At 43.9% G+C, this 26,284-nt stretch overlaps 1 protein-coding gene across 3 annotated transcripts in view; it reads right to left on the bottom strand.

Moving 5' to 3' along the window:
* LOC129394612 (nuclear pore complex-interacting protein family member B8-like) overlaps positions 1 to 26,284 on the bottom strand; it is an 84,574-nt gene extending 58,290 nt beyond the window's left edge. For all 3 annotated transcript variants that reach the window (XM_063597175.1, XM_055102552.2, XM_063597176.1), the window contains exon 1: positions 1 to 26,284. This exon is cut by the window's left edge. The gene's annotated coding sequence lies outside the window, so the exon portion shown is untranslated.

The raw sequence follows: 26,284 nt of genomic DNA, 5'->3' as shown, positions 1-26,284 counted from the left end.
ATCATCTGACCATCAACCCAAAGCTAAAACAGAAGTCCACACGTAGACTGTGACAAACGAGTGTGCTGCCACCACAGAGGGACAGCTGAGAGGTAGCTGGGAGGCTGGCTGAGGGTGGCGGACATGAGAAGGGGGACAAGGTCACCACAGAAGCATCACAAGGAAGGCATCTGTTTGGCTATTTCGGTGTCTGACCACACATTTGCTTATTTCCGGTCTTGGAGGGAATGGCAGCTTTTTTGTGATCCCAGTTACCTTTGTGTTTCCCTCTCCAGTGCTGAAATATACAGGCCGAATAATTTCCTTAACGTTCCTGTTGGTTGTGGGAGCATATGGAAGATGTTACTAATATGGGAAGAAGAGGAAAAGCTTTCCAAGAAGGAGGAAAACCTTTCCAAGAAGTAGGAAAAGCATGCAGAGACGCCTGGACAAGAGGCTTCATGCAAAGCTGGGGGGATGAACCCCAAGAGGCAAAATGCATGACCTGAAGTTTCCCACCAGGCACGGAGCAGAGTGGGTGGCTGGGGAGGCCACCAAGGGTGGACTCCTGGCCCTCATCAGTCCAGCTCAGGGTGCCGCTTTATCCTGAGAGTATAGTGGGTTTCCACAGAAATCAATGCCTAGGAGTGAGGGACTGGGTGTGCCTGTTAAGCGTCATTCAGGCTGTGGTATGGGGACGAGGCTGAATATGAGACAGAATGGAATGGGTGAGGCTGTCTGGGGGATGGAACAGTGATTCAGGTGAGAATCAAGGAGCCCTCAGCTAGGATGGACCAGAGGTCATTCACCAAACCTCACAGTGGCATCCAGAATGTCACACTGCTCTCTTCACGTGGGCCAGATAAGAAACTATTAAAAGTAAAATAGCCAGATGCTCAGGGCCTTACTTTGTGGATGATGATTTAACACGTAACACGGAGCACTTCCAACATAACCAGATGCTAGACACTTTCCACCTATTGTCTTTATTCGAGGCTCACAGCAGTCCTGACAGTAGATAGAGACTATGTCAGGAAGGAGACCCAGGAAGCACAGCCGTGGCTGTCAGAGCCTGGCTGAGGTGGCTGGGTGGTCCCCACTGTGCTCAGAGCGTGGGCACATTGGGACCCCTTCAACAAAGAAGAAGGCAAGCGGCATCTCAGTGGACTCCTAGCCCTGTTAACAGGGGAGTTGGGGGAAGCAGCCTTTAAAAGAATGCTGGGGTTGCCACCGGGTTTCAGACATCAGACATCCACGGCCAGGTCCTGGCACCCTCAGCCTGAGCCTTCCCTGGCTCCCCTTAACTCCCTTCCTGTCCAAATTCCTCACTGACAACCTCCTCAACTTTCTTATTTTCCAACCCTGAAGAGCAAGAGCAAGAGAGAGAGGTATTAACAAAAAGTGCCTTTTTCTGCCTGCAGAGCCCTCCCTAGGCTCTGAAACCCCGATCGCAAGGAAGGCTCTTGAACCTCACCACCCTGCCCCTCACTTTCTGCCAGGCTGTGGGAAACCGATGCCTCCTCAACATTTTTGCACACTCTTGAGGACACTTCATGGCTGCTCTCCGTGCATCCTATTTTTTTAACACACCCTCATGCCCCTTGAGTCATGAAGTTGAACATTCTCTTCAAGTTTTCCCAAAAGAACCAACTTTCACAAAAGCACTGGTGAGCAACGTGGACTTTACAAATCGGTGTGTCTACTCCGATCCTAGCGGGAAACCTCAATGTCCACATTGGACACGCCCTTTCTTCTATGTCCCTTCTCATCTGCTTGACTCTTGGGTGAGGGGGCAGCATGGCCTCTGTCTCCTCTCATCCCCTGCCACCCTCTGCACAGCGTCCATCCTGGCAGGCTCCATCCCAAACGCAAAGTGATTCAGCTTTCCCATTCCTCACCTGGCATCACCTCCCCAAACCTGGCAGTCCTTCAAGAAAGGAACACTCCATCTCAGCCCTATGCAGAAGACAGGGGTAGCCATACCTTATAAACAAGGATCTTTACATTTTATTACTCATTTTTCTTCTGGTTCAACACATCAGTCTGGGGTTGGGCTTCATTTTTGCTCAAAGATAAGTGTCTTCTACGAGGGTCCATGTTGCAGGAGATGTGTGAAGACCACCAGCCATGGCTTCCAAAGCGGGTTAATCCTGACTGGCTCTCACTCTGAGGAATTATGCCCTTCCCAGCTCCAAACCCAAGGGGTCTTACCTCAGAGGACAGGTCATCAGGGTTTGACCAAAACTTCTAATAGTTTTCCCCCTGACAAGAATGCAAGCTGAGGATATTTTGAGGAATGAGATGGAAAGTAAAGAGAATGGGCTCGAAGGACATTCCCAGAAAGCATCTGGGGAATAAAGAGATGTGATGGGGATTTGAGAAAGAGCAAGAAACGCTGGGTGACAGGATCGCCTTCATGGGTCTTGGTGTGGCCATATCACTCCTCACTTCAGAGCTCAGTGTGTGTGTGTTTGTCAGAAGCAAAGGTGCACCTGCCCCAAGGGTGGGTGACAGACAGAGCCCCCAGGCCACTGAGGAAGCCAGCTGGGCTTCTCCAGGGGCACTGTCCCTGAGTGAGGGACTCTGCTGGCACCTGACTGTGATGTTTGCCTATAGGTTGTGGTCAGTTGCAATTAACTGGCTTAGGCAGTAAATCATAACCTAAGAGCACCCACTAAATGTCCCTCCAGGGCCAGCCTACTTGTCACCCATGAAATGAATTCAAGCTTCTTCCTGAACAGAGAGGTTACATTCTAAATAGGTAAGAAGTCAGTCTCCAAATCATACTGTGGATCCCTTTCCTTCTATAAGGGTTTTATAAGCTTTAGCTCCCCCTGCCATTAAAAAACAAAACAAAACAGAAAAGTTCTCCCAGGATTTAGAAAAAAGAAAAATTATTGTCTCTTGTCTTCTGAGTCTTCATGTCCATCTCAGGGTTTTCTTATTTTTAGTCCTTTCTCAGAGCCCACACTTCAGCCAACCAAATTTTCTCTCTGACAAACATGAATAAAGCTAAACTGTCCAAAAACAACCAAAGAAGATCCTTGTTTTCCAGGCAGAAAGACCAGGGAGGTCCTGCGTGGAGCCCCATCTCAGCCCTGAATCCCTCCTGCGCCTGGACAGCTCCAGAATGGAGAGCACTCACTGACCCTCCCCCAGCCCTCTCCGTCTTTCCTTAACCTCAGCCCACCTGAAAAAGCTGACATGTTTCAAGGACTTTAATCATCTGATTAAACACCGAAAAGTGACAAAGAAAAGTCAGTTGTATAAAGTCTAGGTTTTGAGCCCCTTGTAGCTCATCCAGCATGTGGCTTCCCAGCTACCAAGGGTGTTGTCTGGGCTCTCCACCGAGAAAGTTCAACTTTTAAAATCTGCAATAACCTCGTTGTATCCACCCTTCTTTTGGGGAGGATCTTAGCAGCAAGGGTCACAAATTCAAATAACGACAGGGACCAGGCAGGAGACATAAAATGGCCCAAGCTGTCACTGTCAGCCTCTCTAAGGGAAAGAGGACACGGCCTCAGGGCACTCTGGGGCCCATTCCTCAGCCCCAGCCTCTTCTCACCACAGGGACACACACGCCCAAGGCCTTCTAGTCTTTTCCAGAGAAGCCAGAAACAATTTTTTTGTATGAAAGTTTCCCATTTTAAAATGCCTCTAACCAATTCAAACTGTCTTAAAATGCTGTGGGAAACAAATCCCACATCTGTGCTGCCTGGGGTCTGCCTGTGAGGGGCTGGCGTATTTTGTGGCTTAGCACAAGGGCCCCTCATGCGTCCCCACCCCAAGGGGAGGCACAGCTTTCCTGGAGTGAAAATCGTGCCAGCACCTTTCCACCAAAGCGATCACAGCACCACCGTGCCTTCCCTCTGCCTCTCTTTTCAGAAATGCTGAAGGCTTTTTCTGAAATTGGCTATTGATCTGATTGTCATTCAGACTCACGTTTGCATTAATGCTCTCTTTAGTAAGTTAAGAATTTTCCTTTTGCTTTTTTCCAGAAGGATGGAAAGAAAGGTGGACAGAAGGGCAGATACGCTTTATTTCTGAATTACAGCTCAAGATTCAGGTGCTTCATAGCCAGAAAACTCCCTAAAGTAGCTTAGATGGAAGTACAAAAGATACGATTTTTAAATCTGTCCTTTTCAGTTCAGTACAAGGAATATTAATTCTGCCTTTAACAGCACAGACCTAACTCTGTGTCCCAGGACTATCCAGCTCTCCCACCCCTAGGTCGGACCCCAGTCAGATGGAGCATTTTGCTTTGGGAAATTTTATCTCAGGGATTCTTTTGTTTCTGGAGGACAGCTTTTTAAAATAGCCACATAAAATGAGGAAAACGACTGAAGTCACTGGCATTATGTCTGTCTTTTAGAAATAGTGTCATCATCACCTCAGTGCCACCCAGCACGTGAGGGGCTCACAGGCCAGAGATGCGTCACTTCTTGACCTGTACAGGTTTTATGTCTTGTTGGGGGCCTACAACCAAGCCTGACTTTATGCACCAGATCCCTCAGGTGGGACCCCCAGAAGTGCTCCTGATCTTTACTGGAGGCTTCGTGTCCCATCTGGGCCAGCCTGGGCCTTGCTTGGAAGTGTGATGTTGTAACATACCCTGGCAGAAAAAAATAGGCAGTTATATCATGACTGACATAAAGATGAGCTTTATTAAGTGCGCAAAAGAAAACACTTAGATTTGTTCACTCAGGCAAACGTCTGAGGACATACCATTTACACACTACTTTAAATTATAAAAGACTGGACCTGTCTTAGTGTTAACTATTTGCCTTTTACAAAAGTATTGTCCCAGACATTATCTCATTTGATCCCTGCAAAACCCTCCAAGAGAGAAGACACTGCTGGGCTCCCCCTGCTCCTGTTTTGCCAGTCAAGATAGTGAGGTGGCCTGTCTAAGCCACTGTCATCAAAGCTGTGCAAACAGAGAGCTAAATACCAGCTCAGGGCCTGTGGCTCAGGAACCGTGGCTCTTTCACCTTCCCTTGATGGTCTTTGGGTGCAAGGGCCAGCACCAAACCTAAACATTTATAAGAAAATGCAACAATTCCTGTTGCAAAGAATATTTTGTTGAATGGGTTACTGCATCTCAGCAAACACACTTTGGGGAGTGACAGAACAAAATCAGAAACCAATGTGGAGCACAACATCAGGGTCCATGAGATATTAGACATCCATGCCTGAACCAGGGAGCACCTGTGCCTTCGGTAGACATCAGTTGTCGACAAAAGACATGTGATTCAGTAAAAATAAAGTTCAGTGGCAAAATGAATCCTGAAAATAATTTAGAGAAAGAGAAACCAGAGTGCTGTGTTTGGTAGCAACAAGTTTGTCAGCGGGGTCTGTGAGAGAGAGAGAGAGAGAGAGAGAGCTGTCAGTATGGAAAAGATTAGGCTAAAGAGCCAGAAATGCCAGGAGCCCCCAAAATCTGACTGGCCACTGTAGTTTCAGCATATAAAAGTCAAAGTCGCCAAAACTTTTAAGCCAGAGTCTGCTAACCAAATGTGACTGAGGCAGGAGTCTCAATCGATAGAGGTTTATTTAACCAGACTTTGGGGATATGCCCAGGAAAAACATGAGTTAGAGGAGTATCTGTAATCTGAGCTTTCCAAAGAAGGTTGTGGAGACTCAGTATTTAAAGGGGAAAAAAAACCAGCAGGAAGGAAGGGAGGGAGGGAGTGGAGGCACTAAGACAAATGGCTACACTTCCTTGTGAGCAGTTCGTGACAGAGGCCATGTGAGAACCTGGCTGATGGATGAGGCTATGACACAGGGTCGTGAAGTTGCAGCTGTCTGTCTGGGAACAAAAGAAAGGTGGTATTGTGTGACTCACTTCACAAGCTTAACTTTCCCTTTGGCATACTGAGTTTGGGGGTCCCAAGATTTTATTTTCTTCTACGAGACTAATTTGCACCTTCTGCAACACATGTACGCTAAGTGCTGGATGAAAAACACAGAGCCTCTAACAGATTGTGAACAGACAAAGGCTCATACTTTATGATAAGGACTATAAATAAATTAAGAGGATACAGAGCCAGAGCGTGGCAGGGAGGCATTGTGAGATAGGAAAATGAGAGGTCTTTTTGCTGAGCCCTAGATGACATCTGCAGGAGGCAGGAGCTGACTGTGGGTTCTGAGGCAAGTGACCAGCCAGCAGGGCTGTGGAGCCTAAGGCAGGTGACCAGCCATGGCTGTGGGGTCAGGGGCGGGTGGCTGGCCACAGGCAGCACAGCAGGGCTGGCGGCAGACATGGCTTTCGTCTGTTTTCTAATTCTAACTGCTTTGTGGAGAGTAGATTGGAGTCAGGCAAGCAACCAAGAAAAACGGCCAGTGTGGCCCACTTGAGAGATGCCTTGGTCCAGCAGGGCTGTGAGAATGGGAGCGTGGGTGGTGGACCTGAGCCCCGGGGCCCCTTGGCCCTTTCCTCATTTCAGATGGGCTACTCAAGAGACAGAAGCCAAACACATTTGACAGACGCTGCCGCCCAGGCCCGGGATCTCCCTAGAGACACCGTCTTCTCCTTTTCTCCACCAGCCAGCCAGGCTGGTCAGCAAGACCAGACTTGCTTCTGCTGGCTGAGGCTTGGCCACACCCTAAATGTGCAGAGTGCCAGCCTGATGTGGGAGAGGAGGGTGAACAGGGTGGACTGGGCCTCCAATGCCATGCCCTGCACTCTATCTCTGCCTGCTCCCTGCCTTTCAGGGCAACTGGAACCCACCCTGCAGGCCGGCCCCTCCGGCCCTCCTTATTTACACCAAACACGTGGCTGGGGAACTGTGAAGCATGAAGAGGAAGGAGTTCGACAGTTTGCCGCTCTCTGTACCTTCCCTCTCCCCCAGCCCCAGCCTGTGGCGTGCAGCCCTGCTGGCACTAACCTTCCCTGGTTACTGTCCTCCCCTCCAACTGCTGCAGAACCAGCCTCTAACTGCCTGCACTTCCAACTGCTGCCAGCAACTGCCACTGACTCAGAACCTTCTCAGGGTTCTTGCTGCGATCCAAGCTGAGCTCAGCCCCTCCACCCGTCTTTTTCTTCTTACTCTCCTTGAGCTCTCTGGTCTCTGCCCAGACCTCGCTGGTTCTCTCAAGGTTTCTAACTGGGGCTGAGGGCTGGCAGTTATCTTCACGTGCGGATCTTGAGCTTTCTCAACACCCAAGCCTTTTGAAGACCCACCGAAATACGCTGTCAAAAACAGCTCAGGACCACACGACAATCTCTTAAAAAGAATATTTTGCTATGGAAGCAGAAAATCAAATTCTCACATCAAATATCACACATTCTCACGTAAAGGTGCTCTGAAGCCAGCTCTGCCCTGGATGGCTGCCCTCTCCCTGCCGAGCTCACTGGGCTTCCTGCTGGCCTGGGTCCTCTTGTCACTTGATATATCATTTCATCCTCCCCCCAGATACCACACTCTCTCCTCTTCATAGCCAAATTTCTTGAAAAGTTTGCTAATTGTTAGGCGCTATGAATATATTTTATCACTTTGGGACGTAGCTCTGAGCAGCTCATTCTAAGGCTCTGTTGGCGCTCTTTGTATTGTCAAGCTCTGTAATACACAATGGTGCTACAAAGACAAATTTAGACACCACACCTTTAAGGAATTCAGAGGGACCTAGGCAAAGTGCTCTGTGAAAACACAGAAGGAAGCAACCAGCAGCCTAGAAAGGTCTGGAGGGGGCCCTCTAAAGAAAAGGGGCTTGAGTTAAATTGGGAAGGATGAAGAGGAAGTCCCCAAGAAAGAAAATGGGAAAGACAACAATGATGGCTCTCACTGTGAAGACAGTGGAGTGTCTATCAGACAGCAAGGCCGAGATCACGGCTGGCTTCAGAAGGGCCTGCAGCCGCCACCTGGAAACCCTCAGCACTGTCCGGGTCTTGCCTCTGCTCCTCTTTGAGCATGCATTTCCTTCTTTTCTCTCCATGACCGGGGCGTCCCCTGATGCCCCTGGGCTGCCCCACAGCTCCTGAGTCTGCACATCACGTGCCAAAACAGAGGAGGAATGGCTTTCTTGATACTAATTCTTGTACCAAGAATGATTCATCTACAGTCAAGGTTCCACCCTGACCCGATTAAGTATGGCTAAGGGGATGGAGTCAGCATGAACACGCCAGCCGGGCCCACACTGGTAGAGGGGTATTGTGGCCTCCAAGTGAGGCAGGCAGTGGGCTGAGCCCACCCATCAGAGATGGATAATAGACTGGAGCTACCACAGAGCAGGTTTTGATTTTAAGTCTTTGCTCCTATAATAAGCTATCTCTGAACCGGGAGAAACAAACTCCCTCTTGCGCTTGGGTCTTTGCCACTAGGCTCTCTGGGAACCACTAAAGTAAGAATGAGCTGTGTATCTGTACAGATCCGGAGGCTCAGCCTTCCCTGCCTGCCTCCTGGGTGTCTGGTTTGATGCCTGGGTCCAGATGTGGGGGGCAAGGGAGAGCTTTGGCCTTAGCCCCTGAAGGTTCTCTGAAAAATAACTGACATGAGGCAGATTGATTAACAGGAGAAAATGCATACAAATTTATTTAACGTGTATCCACAGGAGCCTTCAGAATGAAGTCCCAACCCCCCAGTAAGGTATAGAAGTTTCTAGACCATCTTGAGGTTATAGAAAGAACACAGGCTCAGCGCATGACCAAAACCAGGTTTTAGAGGCAAGACAGGTTATGGCCAGCAAAGGTGGTCTAGATGAAGCCCCTCATAATACAGCCCCAGAGGAAATAGATGGTAAATGTTTCCTTTCAGACCTTTGGAAGTGTCAGAGTCTCAGTCTCTCTTAAATTGAGGAAAGCCCTAGAAAGGGAAGGCCTGGCTGCAACAATGGAGATTCTCTACAGACGCAAATTTCTCCCACAAGACAGCTTTGCAGGGCCATTTCAGTCTGCTGGCCCTACTGCAGCCATTTCAAAAGAAGTCAAAGAAATATATTTTGGGGCAAAATATTTTGACTTTCTTCAATGGTCAGTCACTCATTTGGTGGTGCTGTTGTTCCCAGGACTGGGAGCCCTCCCAAACCCTTCCTAACACCACCTCCATACAGGGAGCTGCTGCCATGAACAGAGGCGCCCATGCTGACCAAAGCACTGCTGGGCTTCCGCAGACAGCACTGCTGGGAATCTCCCTCAACCATTTCCAACACTGGATGGGTGCTGTGCCCTGGACAGCTGCCAGGATGTTGCCAAAGCCTGCCACGCCCAGTGGACCCACTGTGTTTCTGATGCAGACGACCCTGTCTCTGTCCTGGAGTCACGCGGGACCAAGCTGTGCAGCTGCTTTTCCAATACTTTTAGGGAGTGGGCTCCACCTTGCTCCTTTCCCCATGCGTGGCAGGGTGCATTCCTAAAACTGAAGCCTATCTGAATTCCCACAACACCCCTGACACGTAGGTACTCCAGGTAAAACTGTAGGCTTTACTCATGCCACATGTAATGGGTACTGACCCCCAACACATTAGAGTGGGTGCCCAAGGGATAAATGGGAGTGGGGGCTGGGGATAAAGCAGGAAAGATGAGAAATGAGGTGTAGGGGTCTTGCACAGACCAGGGATGATAATGGGCCAAGAACCAAAGGGTATGAATAATTCAGCCTCATCTTCCTGGGGCTACCCCAGCAGAGTTGTTGTCTCTGCTCTGACCATATCCTACATAGGTCTGTCCCCAGCTTCTGCAACCTTCTGAGACTATGCTAAGAAGCCCCTTCAGCTAAGGAGCCCTTTGTGCTGAGAGCTGGCAGTACCTGGGAGCGTTTGGCCCCATAAGCAGCCCTCAGCCAGTGGTGATGACCAAGGTGTGCAGGTGTGCAAAAGCCCCACACCAGGACTGCAGAGGAACTTGGGCCCCAGGGCTACCTGCGGACCCGCGGCAGCTGACACTGCACTTGTATCAACCTCCTGACTTGGCTCCTTCCCAGCTGGTGTCACCTACTCTCCGATTTCTCCTGGGGGAACTTCCTTAACATATCATTTGCACCTAAGACTCTGTCTCTGGTGTGCTTCTGAGGAAAGCCACCTAAAACTATTTCCAGGATGAAAAAAAACTAAAATTGCTATCACCAACCTCATGCATGCAAAGAATAAAATGTACTTTCCTATAACTCCACCAAATTTAGGTTTAGAGACCTCATCTCCCCCACACTGAATGAACTGTTCAGCCAATTACAGGTCTGTTCCCAACGGTATGCTGGCAAGCCAGGATCTCCAGGGAGGAAAAGAGGAGAAAAGAAAAAACCCTTATTTCTAATATTTCCTAATTTCCATGATGTAAATACTCCCACCTGTGGCCAATCCCAAGCTACAAATATGATGTCCCTGCACTGGGGCAGGGTGGCATAGAAAAAGTTGCAAATGCCAGGCCCTTGCAAGCCCGGGGAGCCTGCCATAGCACAGCACCTTCCCTCGCCAGCCCCTCCCTGGGGATTTGTCTAAGCTGCTGTGAGCCGTGATGCTGGCTGTGATGACCGTCCATTTCGAGTCCCCTGCCCACAGGGTCTTTCCTCATGCGTGGCCACATGGCCCCTCAGGTCTGATGGTGCTGTCTGCTACTTCCATGACACGTGGGCTGTCAGTGACTCTGTTTTCAAATCGCAGCAAGAGCTCGTAGTCTTTTCCCTCTAGGTCTTCCTGCAGTGCGGGTGTTGCACCCAGGAAGCAGGGCACGTCACCTTCTTCCTCTCCTTCCCCACACTTGAAGAATCTGCTCTGGGGATGGGTGGCCAGATAGGGTGGGGGATGCCCCACTCTCCTTGTGAATGCTTCTCAGCTCTCTTCTCAGCACTTTGCCCAGTCACTTCTTCCTTTGGGAGACCATAATTAAAATAACTTTCATTCATTCACTGCTAGACACTCAGGTTTACAGTGAATTAGAAAAAAAGCTTCCTACTTCCAAGGAGCTTGGGTTTAGTTCCTGTTCCCTGTTCAAGAGTTTCAGCCATGCTAAAAGCCACTTACTGCTTGGGAAAGCTTTCCAGGCAGAGAAAATGGCAATTGCAAAGGCACAGAGGCAGAAAGCGACCTGGTATTTAAGGAAAAGAAAGAAAGTCTGAGAGAGTGATGGAGACATTTTGCAAGGGGAGTGGCAGAGTGGCGTGAATCAGAGACGGGCAGAACCAGAGCTTCAGGGTGCGCAGTCTGGGGAGAGGAGGCAGGGTTGTCATTCCAACTGCAAAAGGAAACAAAGGTTTAGAAGATGTAGAGTGACATCATTGTATTTATATTTTTAAAAGATTACTGAAGCCACTTTGTACTGGAAGCAGGGAAATCATTTGGATTAAGTTCCTACAGAAAATCAAGTGCAACGAGGTAGCCATTTGAACGAGGGTTGAGGGAATGGTGACAGCACTGGGAGTATCTGAAATGCAGAGTGAAGGTGGAAGTGACAGGACTTGATCACTGAGTTGATGTGGAGCAAGAGAAAGAGAAAGGAAGCCTCCCAGTTGTTTGGCTGGAGCCCTGGATGGGCCGTGGCGTCCTTCTCTGAGTTGGGGAAGAGAGGAAATGGAATCGAGTTGGTGGGGGCAGTATGAATCCACTTTGCACAGGTTAAAACAAGATGCCCATTAAACACCCAAAAAGAGATGTCAATTAATGAAGTACAGGAGCGTGGAACCCAGGGGAAGACATGAGGACTACAGATGGAAACATGGGGTCGCCAATGTGTGGGCAGAGTGTCTTTTACAAAGCAGAAGGAGTAAAGCAAGAAAGAGAAATCCGCAGCAGCAGAATATACGGGATCCTCTCTAACACAGGAGTGACACGACACTCAGCAATGGCTCTTCTTGGTATTTACCAAAATGAGTTGGAAAGCCATGTCTACACAAAAACTCTCACACAGTGTTTACAGCAACTTTATTCATAATCGCCAAAATATGGAAGCAATCAAGATGCCCTTCCATAGGTGAATGGCAGACTGTGGTACATCCAAATAATGGAATATTACTCAGCTCTAAAAGAAATGAGGTATCAAACCATGAAAAGACATGGAAGAACTTTAAATGCATATTGCTGAGTGAAAGAAGTCACTCTGAAAAGGCCACACACTGTATAAAACCAATGCTATGACCTTCTGGAAAAGGCAAACCTGTGGAGACAGTAAAGGATCAGTAGTTGCCAGGGGTTGGGGGAGGAGGTGATAGGCAAGGCAAGGAGGACTTTTAGGGCAGTGAAACTATTCTGTATGATACTTTAATGATGGATGTGTGTCATTATAAATTTGTTCAAGCCCAGGACCAAGTGTGGCTCATGCTATAATCCCAGCATTTTGGGAGGCCCAGGCAGGTGGATTACCTGAGGTCAGGAGTTCGAAACCAGCCTGGCCAACATGGTGAAACCCCATCTCTACTAAAAATACAAAAATTAGCTGAGCATGATGGCAGGCGCCTGCAATCCCAGTTACTAGGGAGGCTGAGGCAGGAGAATCACTTGAACCTGGGAGGCAGAGGTTGCAGTGAGCCGAGATCATATCACTGCACTCCAGCCTGGGCGACTGACCGAGACTCAGTCTGAAAAAAAAAAATTTTTTTTGTTCAAGCCCATAGAATGTACAACGCCAAGAGTGAACCCTAATATAAACCATGGAATCTAGGTGACAATGCTGTGTCAATGTAGGCTCATCAGTGGTAAGAAATGAACCACTTAGCTGGGGATGTTGACAGGGAGGGAGGCTGTGTATGTGTGGGGTGGGGTGTGTGCGAACTCTCTGTACCTTCTGCTCAGTTTCACTATGGACCTAAAACTGCCCTAAAAAACAAAGTCTGTTTTTTTAAATTAATTCATTTAAGCCAATAATACTGCTTCTAGCAACATTTGCTAAAGAAAACATCAGAAAGAATAACAAAAATAACGTATGTCTAATGATGAAGTGTTATGTAACAATTAAATTTTGTGTTTTCAACCATGTAATCAAATAGGAAAAAAAGATGGAAAAGGAGTGAAAATATCTAGGCTGAGGCCATTTCCTTGTGAAGAGAGAGCCCCAACAATTTTCATTAACAGACGGAGGGCACCACCCATCCAGGTGGGAGCAGATGGAAACCGAGAGCCACTTCTGAAAGAAGACAAAATTGATCATGCAAATGGGTTTGAATGTGATCAGAGGAGATACTTACGCTGGTGGAGGGAGCGGGGCAGAATGTGGAGTGGAATTAGTAATAAGAACATAGAAAACCAGTATAGACAAAAGGGATTACTTACTCAGAGGAAACGTAACAGCCTGTAGAAGTAGAAAAGCGATTCTGTTTTACTAACTGGCTGACCGGTAAATGTGATTTACCTAGTCATAATAAATACCAAATGGTGACCTAAGTTTCAGTGACACTCTCTTGGGATTTCTGAGAGGGCATGACAAGGGAGTGTGATGTGAAGGGGCGGGTTTGGCATGGAGGGTGAGCAAGAGGTGATAACGGGAGCTGAATTCCCATCTTCCCTAATGGGAGGCCCAAAGATTATGCCTGAAACGGAATAATCGAGATGTAGGAATGTCAACATGGAAATCGGAAGACTAAAATAATTTTTTTTAAAAGAAGAGCTAAGAAAGTTGAAATCGGTTGCTTCCTGAGAGTAAGAAATGGGTGGGAAGACTGACAGAGGAAAGCTAGTTTCTCATACACACTAGAGAATAATTTGCCTCTAAATTATATGTATATAACTTTAAGAAAAATAAAACTGAACAAAAAGAGAAGTTTCTGAGAGATGATGTGTCATACACAGCACTATAGCTGATAAGCACTGGTATCTACTGAGTGCCCAGTGTGTGCTGGGCAATGTTCTAGGCACTAGAAATACACCAGTGAGTGGTCAGACACACACACACCCTTCCAAACACGTACATGCCCATAGGTTATCCAGCAGCCCACCATGTGTAGCATGAGTCATGACATTGGGTGCTCACAGCAGGAGGCTGGTGTGCGATTCGAAGTGACCAGAATGGGAGCCAAGAGATCTGAAAATTGTGAGATGCGTCAGGCTTCATCAGCTTGTCCAAATGCTGCTGCTCTGTTTCAGTTGTTAAATAATTATTTTCATCACACCCATGATATTTAAAAATATATTCACAGTTCACTGTTTATGCAGTTAAACTTTATGCCCAGTAATTCATTTAATACCTCATTTTCTGAGTACTGTGCTAAAGTATCTCCCTGAGCAATTCACCATGATAATCTTGGATTAGATAAATGAAATTACCGGAAAATGTCTCACGTAAATTTCATTTTTTGCAATATTTTATCAATCGTTAAAGGAGCACATAGTTATTAAGCTCTCCCTTTACTTCCTGAGTTCCTTCTTACTGGAGGTGTAGCATTTGGGTGGTTGTTTTTAGTTTTCTTATTGGTGTTTTTCTGGCGGAGTCCGAGTAGAAAAAAAAAAATCAAGACTCTAAGTCCATGTCCACAAGCGAACTATGTGGGGTACTACACTAGAACATAAAGCTATTTTGCGCAAGAAATATTAGCGGCTTTACAATTAGAATTAAATAGATTACATTCCATTTTTTAAATTTTTAACTGGCACGAATTTATGTATGTATAGGGTACAATGTGATGTTTTGATTTTTGTTTACATTGTAGAATGATTAAGTCAAGCTAATTAACATATACATCACCTCCTATACTTACTAGTTTTTTTTGTGGTGAAAACATTTGAGAATCTACTTTCATGCCACATAAGGAAGGCTTAGCCACAGCTGCTCTTATGCTGATGTAGGATGCCCTGTGACTCTCCTGGAGTGTTATGAGGAGTTGCTCTCAGGCCATTTCTCACCTACCTTCTATCTCACAGAAACTATCTCTGAGAGAGTTTGCATCTCTTCCTCCTGAGTCCTGATGCAGTCTGACGATTTTGGGCTTGCCTTCTCCCGCACAGTCTAGCCGTAGACTATGACACTGTTAGTGACAGCATGAAATTAACTCCTTGGCCACGGGCGCTGCACCACTCGTGTTACATTGTCACCTGCCCCTGATGTTCTGGTATTGTCTCTTGTTCTGGTGTTGGGACAAGGGATGTCGTGAGTCATCACCTTTGCTATTCTTGATGTTGTGGTCCATGTAAGTCATAAAAGAAAAAAGAATCTACTCTTAGCAATTTTTAAATATAAAATACAGTATGGAGTTTCCTCAAAAAACTAAAAATAGAATTGCCATATGTTCCAGCAATCCCTCTACTGGGCATGTACGCAAAGGAATTGCAATCAGTATGTTGAAGAGCTGTCTACACTCCCATGTTCACTGCAGCACTACTCACAGTAGCCAGGTTATGGAAACCAGTGTCCATCAATGGATGAGTGGATAGAGAAAATGTGGCGTGTATACACAATGTAGTACTATGTGTATATTCAAATTTTTAAGGGTGCATAAAAACTGCCTTCAAGATGGAAAGCTCCTCCATGTCCACGTGCACCTGGGTCAGGTTGGGGACAGCCCTCATGACAGCAATCTGGCCATGGCTGTGAGAAGCATTCTGGGTCAGGTCAGTCAGTCTCTGTCCATTGACCCACAATGGGAACCGGATGCATTCTCAACTCACCAAAGACTCCCTGCAGGGGTCCAGCAGGGCCTCACTCACTTCCCAGATGGAAATGCCCTCTCAAAGTGCCTTCCCAGGGAACTCTTCAAGCACAGCTCAGCTCAACTATTCTCCAAATCAGTGTCCTCAGATGGTTCTGTTCGCTCAATCAGAGAGAAAATATTTCAGTCCCAAACCTTCATGTGTGTATCTTTCTTTATCAACTGTACTAATTAACATATCATGATCATTATGAAACATACACACAGGACGTAGGAAATGAATCTAGATAAAATATGTACTTTTTAGAGAGAGATGTACTTGTTTTTTTGTCTGAAATCTCAGGAAACCACGGTGCACACTCCCTGAGAGTATTTACTTACGCCTCAGAATCCCTCAGCTACCTGAACCATGGGAAGAAGTAAATATATCCCTCCTGGGTCTTGGGTTCACCTCAGTGCCTTCCTCTGCACTGATGGAGACATGGAATAAGCCAATGCCTAGACTGTCTGTGGCTTGAACTAGATATCTCTGTATGCAAGAATTACCTATAATCACACTGCTAAGACACAACTCTGCTTATACTTTAGAATGCAGTTTTTCAGTGACTTTCTACACATCAATATGTTTCTTTTCAAAATGTTCTGTTTTAAAGTTCCTTTTGGAGAGCTGGGCATGATGGCTTATGCCTGTAATCCCAGTGCTTTGGGAGGCCGAGGGGGAAGGATAGCTTGAGGCCAGGAGTTCAAGGCTGCAGTGAGCTACGATTGAGCCACTACATTCCAGCCTGGACAGCAGAGCAAAACCCTATCTCTAAAAACAAAACAAAACAATGGCTGGGCGTGGTGGCTCATGCCTGTAATCCCAGCACTTTGGGAGGCTGAGGTGGGTGGATCACCTGAGGTCGGGAGTTCGAGACCAGCCTGACCGATATGGAGACACCTCGTCATCTCTACCAAAAATACAAAATTAGCCAGGCGTGGTGGCAGGCACCTGTAATCCTAGCTATTTGGGAGGCTGAGGCAGGAGAATCGCTTGAACCTGGGAGGCAGAGGTTGCAGTGTGCAGAGACTGCACCACTGCGCTCCAGCCCGGGCAACAAGAGCAAAACTCCGTCTCAAAATAATTAATTAATTAATAAAATTCCTTTTTTCATTTATCACAAATATTTTCCATGCCACTAAATTTTCAACATTCTTTGTTACCATAATGTTGCATAATTTACTTAATTTTTTATACTTCATGGTTTTTAAATGTTCTATTGCAGACATTTTCAAACATAAATAGGAGAGTTTAATGAACCCAAATGCATTCATCACTCACCTTCAACAATTTTAAATGTTCTGCTATATTTATCCCTAACTCTACCCACTTCCCACACCCCACTAAAGTTTAGTTGTTTTAGGTAAAATTTACATATACTGCAATGCACACATCTTAGTTGTACAGTTTGGGAAAATAGATAAATCAGAGTAACCCACATCTGTATCAAATAGTGAACATTTTTCATCTCCCCTAAAGTTCATTCATAGCACTTTTCATTCAGTACCATGCACCAGAGGTAACCATTGTTATAATTTCTTTTCAACTTGAATGAATTCTGTTCCAGAACTACATATAAGCGGAGTATGTACTCTTTTGTGTTGGTTTTTTAACTCAGTATAACATTCATTATACTGAGTATATAACATCTGAGATTTATTTACATTGTGAAATGTATTAGTCGTTTCTTCTTATTCGCTTGCATTTTGCTGATGACTAAAGATGTTGATCACATCATTTGCTCATTGGTCAATCATATACCTTCCTTTGTGGAGTGTCTGTCCAAATTCCTTATTCGTGTTTGAGTTCTCTTATTTTCATTTTATAGGAGTTCATTGTGGGTATAGGTATTGCAAATACTTTCTATCTATTCATATTAGTAGCATATTTTAACATGCCATTTTGAATTTTATGAAGTCAACTTTATCAGCTTTCCTTGAATGGTTAATTTTTCTGTCCCATCAAAGAAATCTTTGCCTCTCTTAATGTCACAAAAAATATTCACCTATGTTTTCTTCTAAAAAAAGCTTCATAGTTTTAGATTTTATTGTTAGGTCTGTATTCAATTATTATTTGTGTGTGATATGAGGTGGGAGACAAGGTTTGCTTTTTTCTAATGTGTATATCCAGTTGTTCCATCATTGTTTGTTGAGAAAACTTCCATTAAGTTATTTTGGCACCTTTGTTGACATCCAATAGACCATGTTAGTGTGGGTCTATTTCTGCATTCAGTTGTGTTTCATTGATCTGTTTGCCAATTCTTATATATCACACTATCTTGATTACTGTGGCATTATAGTGAACTTTAAAGGAAGGTAATGGAAGTCCTCCAGCTTTGGTCTTCATCAAAATTCCTTTGGATATTTTAGGTCGTTTGCATTTCCACATAAATTTTAGAATCCGCTTTTCAATTACTATGAAAAAGCCTTCTGGGATAACAATTGAGATTGCATTGAACCCATAGGTCAAATGAGAAAGTAAGCACCCTAACACATTGAGCCTTCAATCCATCACAGCTCATACCCCTCCATTTGTTTAGGTCTTTAATTTCTCTCAGCAATGTTTTGTAGTTTTCAATATAGAGGTTTTGCACATCTTTCATCAAATTTATTCCCAAGTATTTCACGGTTTGGGATTCTATTGTGATGAAGATTTTAAAATTTCATGTTCCAATTGTGTTGTTGTTGTCTTTTAGTATATAGCAATATAATTTATTTTTGTGTACCTTGTATCCTGAGACCTAGCTAGACTTACATATTAGCTCTAGAATGCCTTTGAGATTATTCCTTAGTATTTCCTATATAAACAATATGTCTTTTGGGAATACAGACAATTTTACTTTTTCATTTCCAATCTTTACACTTACAAATTCATTTTCTTGCCTTATTGAAACAGCTAAGACCTCACGTGTAATGTTAAATTAAAAGGTTGAGGGGCCAGGTGTGGTGGCTCACATCTGTATCCCAGTGCTTTGGGAGGCCGAGGCAGGAGGATCACTTGAGGCCAGGAGTTTGAGACCAGCCTGGGCAACGTAGTGAGATCCTGTCTCTACAAAAAAAAAAAAAAAGAAATTTGTTTTAATTAGCCAGCATGGTGGTGTGCGCCCGTAGTCCTAGCTACCCAGGAGGCTGAGGCAAGAGGGTCACTTGAGCCTTGACATTAGAGGTTATAGTGGGCTATGCTCATACCACTGCACTCCAGCCTGAGTGACACAGGAGACCTTGTCTCTAAAAAAAAGAAAAGTGATGAGAACAGACATCCTTGCTACCAATGTTAGGAAGTTTTCAGCATTCCACTATTAATTAATGATGTTAGCTGCAGGATTTTAGTGACTGTCCCAATATCAGAAGTTTATTTCTGTTTATAGTTTTTTCTAAGAGTTGGACTTTTTTCACAACTTGATATGGACTTTTTTCAAATGCCTTTTCCACATCTATTGAAGTAACTATGTCATTTTTTGTTAGCATAGTAATGTGAATTGCACTGATTAACTATTAAATATGAAATCAACCTGGCATTATGGGGATAAATCCCACTTGATTATAACATATTATTTTTCTACATTGTTGGATTGAATAATATTTTAAAGATTTTTTTGCATCTATGTTAATGAACCATCTTGGCCTAAAATTTTCTGATTTTGTATTTTATGTCAAGTTTTTATGTTAATATTGTGTTGGCCTTAAGTCACAGAGTATTTTTTTTTCTTCCTGTGTATTCTGAAAGAGTTTGCATAAGATAGGTAATATTTCTTCCTTAACTGTTGTATAGAATTCATCAGTGAAATAATCTATACCTGGAGTTTTCTTTGTGAGGGCACTTTTAAAGCAACTCTAATTTCTTTACTATATATACCACTATTCAGGTTTTCTGTTTTTTTCTTGTACTAGTTTTGGTAAGCTGTATTTTTTCATTTGTTCATTCCATCTAAGTTGTCAAATGTGTTGACATAAAGTTGTTTATAATCTTCCCAGGTTATGATTTTGATACAGAGAGACTCTATAACACTATATCCTCTTTTAAACCGAATACTGGTAATTTGTGTTTCTTTCTTGTTAGAGATTTATTCATTTTGTTAAACTTTTCAAAGAATAATATTTTGCTTTCCTCATTTCCTCCCGGTTTGTTTTCAATTTCTTTGATTTTTGCTCTTCATTATTTCCTTTCGTCTTATTTTGGGTTTAATTTCTTGTCTTTTTCTAGACTCTTAGGGTGGAAATGAAAATCAATTATTTTAAGGCTTTCTTCCTTTTGAATGTAAGCAATTAAAGCTATGAATGCTACATCTAAGAACTGCTTTAGCTACATCTCACAAATTTTGATATGTGTTATTTTCGCTGTCATTAAGTTTGAAATACTTCTCATTTCCTTGTTATTTCTTCCTAGAATCACAGTTTATTTAGAAGTTTATTGTTTAATTTCCAAATATCTGGGGACTTTCTACATACTTTGCTGTTATTCTCATTTAATCCCATTGTGGCCAGAAAGCATGCTCGAAGATGCTCAGTATTTTATAATTTGTTGAGACTTACTTTTGGCCCGAGGTCTGCTCTATCTTGGTGAAAATTCCACATCAACTTGGGAAGAGCATTTTGTCCTTGTTAGGTGTAGGTTTCTATAGATATCAGCTCATTAGAGGTGGCTTATACTTCAGACCTTCTGGTTTTTTAAGCATGTTAAAAGATCCAACTAGGACTGTGGATTTGTTTGCTTCTCCCTTTTGTTCTTTCAGATATTATATTTTGAATTGCTGTATACACATTTATATTTGTTATGTCTTCCTGATGTTCTGACCCTTTTCGACATGATGAACTAGTCCTCTCTGTTCTCAATAAACCTCTTATCTTGCAGCCTATTTTGCTTAATGTTAATATAGACACTCTAGGTTTCTCACGGTTGATGGTTCCATGTGTAGTGGGTTAAATAGTGCTCCTCCATAATTCACTTCCACCTGGAACCTCAGAATGTGACCTTATTTGTAAATCATATTTGTAGATTGTAATTAAAGTAAGGATCAAAATGAGATCACATTGGATTAGGATGAGCTCCACATCCAATAAGACTGAACTTATAAGGACACACAGGGACAGAAGAAAGAAGGCCATGAAAAGACAAAGCAGAGATTGGAGTGATGCTGCCACAAGCCAAGAAGTGCTAGGAGCCACCAGAGGCTGAAAGAGGCCAAGAAGTATCCTCCCCTAGAGGTTTCAGAGGGATGTGGCCTTGCCAACACCTTGACTTTGCCTTCTGGTGTCTAGAACTGTGAGATAATGAATTTCTGTTGTTTTAACCTTCTCAGCTTTTAATTTCTGACCACAGCCCTAGGAAATTAATACAGCATATACCTTAGTAAGTTTATGCTACAACATAATATCATGGACTGAGTGACTTAACAATTTATTTTACCTCAGTTCTAGAAGCTGCCAGTCCAAGATCAGAATGCCAGGTGGCTGTCCTCTGGTGGGGTCCTCTTCCTGGTGAGTAGATGGCCACCTCACTGTACCCTCACATGGCAGGAACAGTGTAAGCAAGCTCTCTGGTGTCTCTTCTTATAAGGGCACTTATCCTATCACAGGGCCCCACCCGCAGGACCTCACCTAACCCTAATTACCTCCCAAAGGCTCCATCTCCACAAACCATCACACTGGGGGTTAGGACTTCAACATATGAATTTGAAAGAGACACATTCAGTCCATAATACCATGGTATATATTTTCATTCTTTTTACTACTAACCTACTTGTGTCTGTATTTAAGATGTGTTCCTTATAAACAGCACTGAGTTGGGTCTTTTCTTTTTAATCCACTCTGACATTCTCTGGTCCTTTATTTTGGGGGCGGCAGCAGTTAGTCCATTTATATTTAATTATAGTTGAATTTAAATCTGCCACTTTGATATTTGTTTCCTATTGAGTTCATTTGTTTGTTTCCCTCTGCTCCTCCTTTCTTTGGGTATAATTGAAGCTTTTTGGTATTTCAGTTTTATTTCCCCATTGGCTTTTAAGACATACTACTTTGCATTATTTTTTAGTGGTTGCTGTAAGGCTGCATTTTACCAAATGATAGCTACTAACTAATGTGGCTATTTAAATTTAAATTTTAAGCTAATTAAAATTATACAAAATTAAAATTTAGTTCCTTAGTCACAAAACCCACATTGCAAGTGTTCAATGAATATGTGTGACTAGCGGCTATCTTATATATGACAAAGCAGTTATAGACTATTTCTAACACTGCAAAAAGTTGTACTGGTGATTTATCACAATCTACTTACAGTTAATATACTATTTAACATAAAATATTGGGATTTTGTGAGCATATAATTCCTTTACCCCCATCTTTTGCAATGTTTTCATATATTTCGCATATATTTCATCTATATACATCATAAGCCCACAATACTAATATTTTTTCTTGAAGAGAAATATGATTTTTTAAGTTTAAAAGGAAAGAATATGGCTGGGTGCGGTGGCTCAGGCCTGTAATCCCAGCACTTTGGGAGGCCGAGGCGGGTGGATCACAAGCTCAGGAGATCGAGACCATCCTGGCTAACATGGTGAAACCCGTCTCTACTAAAAAATACAAAAAATTAGCCGGGCATGGTGGCAGGCGCCTGTAGTCCCAGCTACTCGGTAGGCTGAGGTAGGAGAATGGCGTGAACACGGGAGGCGGAGCTTGCAGTGAGCCAAGATCTCACCACTGCACTCCAGCCTGGACGACAGAGCGAGATTCCGTCTCAAAAAAAAAAAAAAAAAAAAAGGAAAGAATACATATAGTTTTTATATTTACCCACATATTTATCATTTCTGCTGATCTTTATTTTTCGCCTAATCTGATACCATCTTTTGACATATACCCCCTAAAGAGTTACATTTATCATTTTTCATAGCGTGGGTCAACTGAAGACAAATTCTCTCAGATTTTTATCTTATTTTTTACCTTTATTATTGAAATATAACTTTGCAGCATGTAAAATTCTAGGTTAATCGTTGTTTTTCAGCAGTTCAACTGTGTCGTTCTAGTGCCTTTTGGCCTTTATTGTTTCCAGTAAAAAGCTAACATTATTCATATGTTGTTTATCACACATAATGTCTCTTTTTTCTTCAGCTGCTTTTATAATTTTCTCTTCATATTTGGAGTTCAGCAATGTTACTATATGTACATAGATCTGATTTTCTATGTACTGGTCCTGCCTGTGGTTCATTGGGTTTCTTGGATTTATAAATTGTCTTTTACCAAGTATCAGAAATTTGAAGCCACTATTTCTTCCAAAATTTTCTTTTTCCTCACTTCCTAAGACTCTGCACTTATATTAGACCAGATTATATTGACCAACAGGTCTCTGAAGATCTGTATGTTTTTCTTCCACTGCTTTTCTTCCATCTTTTTTCAGATAGGATCATTTCTGTTGATCTATTTTTTAGTTCCTCAATTTATTCTGTCTCCAGTCTGCTGTTAGGCACCTCCAGTGAATTTTTCCTTCAGTTATAGTAATTTTCAATTTCAGTATTTCCATTTATTTCTTGTTATGCTTCAATTTCTTGCTGAGATTCTCCATTTGCTCGTTTATTATGTGTATCTCTTCTTTTAAATATGTGAACATATTTATAATAGCTGCTTTAAAATCCTTGTCTGCTGATTGTTACAGTTGAGTCATCTAGGCATCAATTTACATCAAATTTTGTGGGTCATATTTTCCTGTTTCTGTGCATGTCTAGTGTGCTTTTTGTTTGACACTGGACATTATGAGTGATATGTTGTAGAGACTTGGAGTTCTGTTTTATTTCTCTAATGAATGATTTTTGTTTTCTTATTATAAAAAGTTCACTTGGCTTGACTCAGACTCCAAACTCTGTCTCCCCTGAAGTGAGAAGCACCTGAAATCTTTGTTCTTTTAGCTTTTCTAGTATTTTGTCAGGCCACTGAGGTCTCCCCCATCCATTGTTGTTCAGTGATCTGCCAAAGATTTGAGTAGATTTGATATACAAATGTGAGGGGGTCACACCTCTGAAGTTTCTTTCCTTCTAGGATTTCACTGCTAATGGTCTGGTTTTTCTCCCAGCTCCAAATTGTATTCTGTGACATTTCAAGTCAGAAAGTACAGCCAGCTTCATGGGCCTGTGACCTGCAAATTCATACCAGGGCCACACACATGGTTTAATGTTCTGCTATCACTGTCTTGAAATTATTAGTTTTTCAATGAGGGGCCACATTTTAACTGACGTACTTAAGTATAAAAATCCACTCTAGGCCTGGTGTGGTGGCTCACGCCTATAATCCCAACACTTTGGGAGGCCAAGGTGGGAGGATCCCTTGAGCCTAGGCGTTTCAGATCAGCCTAGACAACATAGTGAAAACTCGTCTTTACTAAAAATAAAAATTAAAAAAATTAGCCAGGCCTGATGGTGCACCCTGTAATCCTGGCTATTCTGGAAGCTGAGGCAGGAGGATTACTTGAGCCCAGGAGTTCTATATTGCAGTGAGCTATGATCATGCCACTGCATTCCAGCCTGGGTGACAGAGAGAGATCCTGTCTTAAAAAAAAAAAATCCATAAAATATTTGTTTTCATTTTCAGCTGACTTTAGTATACAAAATATTATCCTTCTTGTATGATATTGATAAAGTTTAGCTAATAAGTTATAATAGAAAAGCAATTGCTGTAAGTCTCTTGGGTCTCAGTTTCTTCAAAAGCCTTTCCTGCCTCACACACTACTCTTCCCCATCTCGATTTAAACAGGACCTTCCTTTATACTCTGAGAATCCTGTTTTTTCCCTTCATGGCATTAGTGTAATTTACAATTAATATATTTACCTGTGTTTTTATGATTGAGTATATTTCTACCTCATTAGTCTATAAATTCCATGAGGACCCCTGTCTTTGCCTCACCCAGCACCAACAAGAATGCCTAGCGTACTGTAGGCACTTAATTAAATGGATGAATGGATAAATGGATAGATGGATGAGTGAATGAATAGCGAAAATGACAGTGATATTTAGTAACTTTTTCTATTTTCCCAAGTTAGATTTTCTATAGTCCTCCTTTCTTTTGCTCAAATATCTAAAAGTATGCCATAATTTTAGCAAAATTTGGGGAACAATGTTAGGTCAAAAGTAGTACATGTATGCACATTTGTTATTAGTAGTACCCCCAAAAGAAATGTGAATGCCGGATCTCCAACTTCTTGATTTAAAAATGTAATCCAGGCCCGGCGCGCTGGCTCACGCCTGTAATCCCAGCACTTTGGGAGGCAAGGTGGGTGGATCCCTTGAGGTCAGGAGTTCGAGACCATCCTGGCCAACATGGTGAAACCGCCTCTACTAAAAATTCAAAAAAAAAAAAAAAAAGAAAAAGAAAAATTAGCTGGGAGTGGTGGTGGGTGCCTGCAGTCCCAGCTACTCGGGAGGCTGAGGCAGTAGAACCATTGGAACCGGGGAGGCGGAGGTTGCAGTGAGCCGTGATTGCACCACTGCACTCCAGCCTGGGCAACAGAGCCAGACTGTTTCAAAAAGAAAAAATGTAATCCAATGTAGTATTTACATCTAGTGCCAATGGGTACAGTGCACACTGTGCTGCATGCTGTGTTTCATTAAGCAGACTAATCTGGTGTGTTAATGAGAGATGTATTTAACTATCAGCTATAATATTCCATGTCATTTTCCAAGGGACACATCTTACAGCAGGTTTTTCACAAGCTATATTGAAATGTTCACCTGTTGCAGAAGCTCTATAAGATGCTGTGCATTCAGCGGGAAATAACCGAAGACATAGCACCTCTGGCAGGCTTGTTTCTCAGCGTCATGGAGAGAGCGCACCCAGTCTGAAGGCGCATCTGCTCCTCTCTGCCCTATATTGTGGATTAAGAAAATACAGTGTATAATCTCATATTCTCATTTCAGCAAATATAAATAGTACATGGCAATTATATGTGCTCGGTTTTCATTTTTAAGGGTGGAGATTGTTGAAAATGGTGTCGTGGACCAGACTCCAGAATTGGAGATTTTGTAGAGATCAAAGGTATAGTACTATTAAAGTAGGAATAAAGAGTGTGCAGACGTGGGTGTAAGATAATGAGCAGAAAAGGGAGTGGCAAGGTGCAGAGATCTCTGCAAGAAATGGATTGGGGAAATTGAAGGCTTTAAAGCCACGGTCTCTATTCCTACACCCAGCTTTCCGTCCTCAGTTACTATCGCCCAAGATCAAAGCCACCCTGGTTTTCTGATTGCCGCAACTGCGGCTCCAGGTGCTGAGTGCACAGCCACTGCGGCACTGTCCGCAGCTGCGCGCCGGGCTCAGACGGCATTATTTACGGTACAGAACACTCGCCCGCGCGACGGTATTTACGGTAACGGGGACCAGCCTGGGCAGCAGTATTTACGGTAACGAAAGCCAGCTGTATTTACGGTAGCGAGGGCTGGACCGGCGGCGGCATTTACGGTAACGGGGGCCGGGCTCGCGGAGGCCCGTCGGTTCGGTCCGCTCTGGGCGTTAGCAAGTGATCTCCAGCCAAGGCGGCCGCCACCCCTTGCACACAGCAGAAAATGCAAAATGACCCTCTGGGGCAGTGAGGGGCTGTGGCCCTCGGCCCCGGCCTGCCGCACCCCCTTCCCGCAGCTGGCGGCGGGCAGCGCCGAACAGGGTCCGGGTGCAGCCCCCTCCCGCCCCTCCGCTGAGGCGCCGGCCTGAACTGGGCGCGGGAACCAGGCCGCCCTCGGCGCCCAGCCCGCCCTAGTCCCGCGCGCCGCCCCCGCTGTGCCGCGCC

This window comes from Pan paniscus, chromosome 17 (assembly GCF_029289425.2).
Source record: "Pan paniscus chromosome 17, NHGRI_mPanPan1-v2.0_pri, whole genome shotgun sequence".
Lineage (NCBI taxonomy): Eukaryota > Metazoa > Chordata > Mammalia > Primates > Hominidae > Pan > Pan paniscus.
Note: the sequence above shows the minus strand (reverse complement) of the source record. Positions and strands in the feature narration are given on the sequence as shown.